The sequence below is a fragment of the Vigna unguiculata genome, chromosome 1 (genome assembly GCF_004118075.2).
Source record: "Vigna unguiculata cultivar IT97K-499-35 chromosome 1, ASM411807v1, whole genome shotgun sequence".
In the NCBI taxonomy this organism is placed as follows: Eukaryota; Viridiplantae; Streptophyta; class Magnoliopsida; order Fabales; family Fabaceae; genus Vigna; species Vigna unguiculata.
In genome coordinates, this window is record NC_040279.1 from 11,651,968 (window position 1) to 11,658,353 (window position 6,386).

The 6,386-nt window shown below is 25.9% G+C and overlaps 1 non-coding gene across 1 annotated transcript; it reads left to right on the top strand.

The window, feature by feature from the left end:
• Positions 1-220: 220 nt before the first annotated feature.
• TRNAD-GUC lies at positions 221-292 on the top strand. Its single transcript has one exon. It is a non-coding gene; the product is annotated as a tRNA-Asp (tRNA).
• Positions 293-6,386: the final 6,094 nt, after the last annotated feature.

A 6,386-nucleotide genomic window follows, 5' to 3' on the forward strand; every position in this document is an offset into this window, starting at 1 on the left:
AATAAGCATAGACAAACTAAATATATACAAACTATAAACAAAGATGAATGTATAAATGAATGTAAAAGCCTAAACTGGTAAATAATCACACTTAGACAAATGAACACAAATCCCTTGGAAAAACGATACTTGGACTTCCATTTTTACTACTTGTAACAAATTGGTATACTTGCCAAAGAGTTAACAAGCTTTTGGCGCCGTTGCCGGGGATCAAACCCGGGTCGTTGTAGTATAGTGGTAAGTATTTCCGCCTGTCACGCGGATGACCCTGGTTCGATCCTTGGCAACGGCGCCAAAAACTTGTTAACTCTTTGGCAAGTATATCAATTCGTTACAAGTAGTAAAAATGAAAGTCCAAGTACCCTTTTCCCAAGGGATTTGTGTTCGTTTGTCTAAGTGTGATTATTTACTAATTTTAGCAAGATTTAAGTTAAGAACAACATGCAAATTTAATAAACACTAAAGTTATAGAAGAATTTAGGAAAGACTTCACCAAGGTTGGATTTCATAAACCATACTAACGCAATATTTCCTACACAATTTCTCTATCTTGCTTAGACATCCTCATCATAAGCATACTAGCCCCTAATTCCTTAGAAGCAAGTTTTAAGTCCAATATGTCAAAACATTAATTCCTTAATTATTTTAACACATAACTTGCATTAAGATTTGATATATAGAATGACCTAGAGATTATGTCTATTCCTAGAACCCAATCTCATGGTTGTTCTATCCAAGGTTAAGTTCCAATTCATTTTCCAATAATTAGATACAACCAAATAGCAAGGATTTCCTTCATGCACATTAATAATCTGAGATAGAACATATGAACAACGAAAGAGATCACATTGCATAGGAAAATTACAAAGAGTATAAGTTCATTACATCCAACCCCAATGAAAGAGAAGTTTAGTCACTCCTAGGCATCTAGAGAATGAAGGATGGATGAATTTGATGGAATGGATGAATTGATGTGAGTTCTCCTTGGCCTAGAATGGCGTTTTTCGTATTTTTCCTGTTCTTGTTGCATTCACACACTCTAGCACACTGCAGCTTCGTGTAACTTTCGAAACTATAACCACTTCAGAAAACCGTCCATTCGTTGGGCGAGATGACTTAATCGCTGGGCGATCAGGGCTATCTTGTTGGGCGACTCGGCATGCTCGCTGGGCAACTGGGTCCTGACAGAACAACCACACTTGTTCTCCAATCCTTCATTCTCCTATACAATAATCTTCAATAAAACACAAAATATATCTAACCTAAAAGAAACCTTAAAACAACCTAAAACTTTCCACAAAACACGTGAATAAATACAATTAAGAGGTCCAATCAAATAAGAATAATAAGTATTTTTAATACTTATCAGACTAGGGGGCCATGGCCCGTCCAAAATTTTTTAAAATTAATATATTTATATATTTAATTTTTTTTAAAGTATAATGTAGTTTATATATTAGAAATTGGTGCAAATTAAAATAGGTATTTTTTTTTTAATTTTTTATAACACAAAATTTAATATTAATAAATAATAAATCAAGTAAAAATATTTATTAAGATATTTTTTATTTTCTTTTTCATTGTCTTTTAAATTTATCACATATTGTATTCATCTTCCATTCTCACATGTTTTCCTTTTTGTTTACAAAGAAATAAGTAAGTTAGACACACTCATTATTTTTATTTTCATCTTTTATTTGTTTTCTTCTATTCTTAAAGAAAAAAAAAAGTAACTATCTTTTTTCCACTTAAGAGTGAAATATTAGTTTAATAGTTAACATTATCTTTTTAATTTTGTATATTCACTTTTTATGAATATAAAAGAAATAATATAATGTACTGTTTTCTTTTTCATAACGATTTTTAATTATTGCTCAATTATCATAAATTTTTCTTTTAGTAATTGCGTTTTTGAATTTTTTATTTGATTATAATAAATTATTTTTTAATCTTAAACTTAAAAAAATAGATATATTGGTGAAAAATAAAAGGATAGATTTATTTTTAAAAGAAAAATAGATTTAACTTCTTTACCATGATACTAATAATCTAATTGCTCAATTAGAGGAGTCTTTTGTTAAGGTTCAAAGAATAATTACAATATATTATAACATATGATTTCTTTTGTAGATATAATATTTTTAGTTATAGTTATATTAAATTATATATTAACGTTTATTGTATTGATGACCATAATTAAATATATAAATTTTGAGTGTTTATTTTGACTCCCCCAACATTATTGACCAAGATCCACCACTGGGCTCAGACGAGTCCCTAGGGGTACTCATGACTTGAAATGCTTAAGCTCGAGAGGGAATCCAATGAGAAAGGACTCATACGGAGATTGTTGGGAATCCAAGTGTGAGTCTATGTCCCACATTGAGTAAAAATGAAAACGTTTAGCACTATATAATGATAAAAATCCATGAAGTTATTGCTTTAAGGTTTGGGTGAAGAATGATGTCAATCCTTTATGTGTAGGTCGTCGATCTCATGTCTCATTGATATTGTATCACTTCGATGATCCTCTCTCGGAAGACCAAATAATTATAAACATATAATATATAAATTATTTTAACTTTATCCCACTTCAATATTTACATCTTTTAAAAATTACATATACTTCTACATGGGTAGATTTCATTTGTCTCCAATGGCATCATTACGAGATATTAAACCAAATGTACTTTTAGAACTCCAAATCCAATTTCATATTAATTGATTTCAAATTCTTTAGTAACTTAGTTTTTACATGCTAACAAAAGTATAAATAAGAAATCGTACCTAGATGAATCATTGGAAAACTTGTAAAAATCGATGACCATGTTCAGGATAGTGTTTAGTTGTATGTTCAAAACTACACCTGATTTTTAAATTTTAGGAATTAATTTTTAGTTTAAGGTGATTTAGATTTAAAAATAAGTTTTTTCATCCAATTTTTCAAATATTCTAAAATTATTTAAATGTATATTTGTATAATAATGATATTGGTGATGGTATTAAAAGTGTCACTGAGAACAATATTAATATGATGAAATAAAAATAAAGCCTTGGGTAGAAATAGTAATTTTGACCATAATAATGAGAAGACTATTACCAATATAAAACAACATTTTAAAAGCTAATAACTAATTTTTAAAAATAAATATTATAAAATTGAGTAAAAATTATTTTAATTTCATTCTGGTGAAATTCACTTTATTTGAAAAATTAAATATTAAAAAATAGTAAGATATGAAAAAAAAACAAATATAAGGACACTTTCATATATTTTATTCTCAGCAAAATATATATATATATATATATATATATATATATATATATATATATATATATATATATATATATATATATATATCAATCCTTATACAAAATTATTACAAAAAAAATCCAACAATTTAACTCCATTTGTGCATACCTATCAAACACTCTCCTATTACAACACATAAGTTTAAGATATTTGTTCGTCAAAATACATCTCGAGTTAATTTTTTTTGGTAAAGATCACACAATAAAGAAGATCAGAAAAATCCAGATTATAGATTAGAAACAAAAACAAAACAACATTGTTGACCAAGTTAGACAGAGTTTCCAAAATCCAGCAGCAACATCCATAGAAGTTGCTTATCATTGTTTAATCCTACAATCAAAATACATGCAAACATAGCAGAAATAATACAAATGTTCCCGCCCATGATTTAAAACAACCCACCTACCCTAGTTGCTATATTATCCACTAGTCTGACCATGGCCATTTCAAATTTCCACTTTTTCGAATTCTTTGATATTGAAAGGTGTTTTGAGTTTTTTTTTTTTTTGTATTTTTTTATCTTTTAATTAAATATAGGAAAAAATAATTCATATAATGATTCATATAAGGAGAATAGATTAAATGTAACATTAGTGAGTATTAAATATTCGTTATTGAGAGATAATGTGAAATGTAGAGGGTTTTGTTTAATTTATGTTATAAAATGATACACTTGTAATATAAATGGATATATAAATTTTGTCAGAAAAATTATTATTTTTTTCTTTGTGAGAGTTTTGTGGAGTTCCGAGTTATAAGAACCCAAGAACCCCACTTTGATCTTATTAGGGTAACATGTGGCAATCATATTCATGATTTATCACTCACCTTCTCTTCTTCTTGAGTGTGATGTCAATATCCTTCCTCAAACGAGATATCAAAACGGTCGTATCTTTGGTTTCTTATCAGTTGGTATCAAAGTTTTGACTCTTCAGATTCAGTGAGTTTTTTTTTTGTATATATATACTTCTAATTTTTATTTGTATTTTTTAGATTTATGGTAAGTACTTGTGCTAAAAGTACCCCTTAACTCGACTCGATGTCTATCTCAAATTGTCTATTGATGAGTTTGTTTCAGTGACAAAGAGTTAAATTAAAAGAGAATTTTGAAGAGAGAAAAAGAAAAAAAAAGAAAAGATATAGAAACAAAGAAAAAATGTTTAATGAATATCGGAAAAGATATGCTCAAATTATGATGAAAGAGAGAGACGAGGAAGAAGAAAGAGAAAGAAATTAAAGAAAAGGAGTTAAGAGAAAAGAAATTAGAGAAAAGGAGTTGAGAGTTACAGAGATTAAAGAAAAATAGTTGAGAGAGAAAGAGATTACAAGAAAAGAGATGAGAGAGAAAGAAATTAAAGAAAAAGAGTTGAGAAAGAAAAAAAATTCAAAAAAAGGAGCTGAGAGAGATAGAGAGATAAAAGTTCAAGAGAAGGAGCTTAGAGAAAGAAATTCAAGAGGTGAAAGAAAAAGAAGTGTACCCATGACATTTAAAGACAAATGTATTTGAAGGATGGAATGATACCATATTCAAGGGTCTTTTGAGTTTTTTTTTTGTATTTTTTATATTTTAATTAAATATAGAAAATAATGTTTCATAATGAGGATGGAATAATGCAAAATTAATTAGTATTTAATATTAGTTATTGAGAGTTTATGTGAAATGTAGATGGTTTTTTTTTTTTAATCTATTACATATTAAGGAAAGAAAATACTACCAAAATTAGTATATTATCCATTTTCTTTTATTGACATGTGTCATAAAAAATATTTTTTTCGTCATTTTAAAATTCTAATATAAAAGGATCCGGATTCAAATCTTACAAAAGTCAATTTGTTTTTACTTTTTAATTTATTTATAATTTATATAATATTATTATTAGTATTTTTAATGGTTAAACAAATATAATAACAATTAAATTATTATTTTAAAAAAATTAAAATAAAAAAAATATACGCACAGATCATAGGCTATTATAATTATTTCGTAAAATCAATTAATTATATTATATTGTGATATCAATTTTATTTATTATATTTAAAACTGAAATTATTATTGCATCAGTTAGATTTATTAATTACTTTAATAACAACATTTACAACAATATAACTTAATTTTCATAATATTTCATTACATAATACTTTCAATATTTTATTATTTTAATATAGGGATAACAACAAGATGGGGAATAGACAAGTTTCACTATCCCATATTGATCCCCACCGAAAAAATTCATCATCATCCCCATACCCAATCCAACGGGTATCAAATTTTTATCTCATCCCCATCCGCACAGGGTAACAGGTATATACTTGTACTCATACCCATACCAACTTTCTTACTATTTTAATATTAATTAATTAATTATTATAAAATAATAAAAAATTATGACAAAAGAATCATAATATTATTAAATATTCAATATTAAGAGGAGGGTTGTTTCTCCAATATCAAATATTTATAAAGAAATTATGTTATAATTGTATATATTTTAAATTAGAAAACCAAACAAAATTTCATGAGAACCAAAACTTCTGTTAAATTTGCAAACATTAATTAATTGTAGCTGATAAAATTTAATTTGTAAATAAATATAAAACAAAAACAAATATTCAAATTAAAATATATGTTAAATGTATCTTTACTTCAATTTTATTTTTTAAATTCTAATGAATCTCTTTTTTATATACTAATAAAAGTTATAATAAATCACTTGACCCAAATAACGTAAAGAACAAATATTAAACTAATAATAATAATAATAATAATAATAATAATAATAATAATATTTTAACATAAATATTGTATCTTTTGAACTTCAATATATGTTGGGGGTGGTAAAAGAAAATTCATGACAATTACATTAAACTTTTATATTATAGTAAATAAAATTTATTTAAATATCAACATAACCAATGCTTTAGAAATAATGAAAATTGTTTTAGCGAAACAAAATAGTTCTTTAAATAAATAATAATAATAATAATAATAATAATAATAATAATAGAGTAAAAAGGATAAATTTTTTATATTACGTAGTATTCTGACGGGTATGAGGACGAGGACGGGACAAAT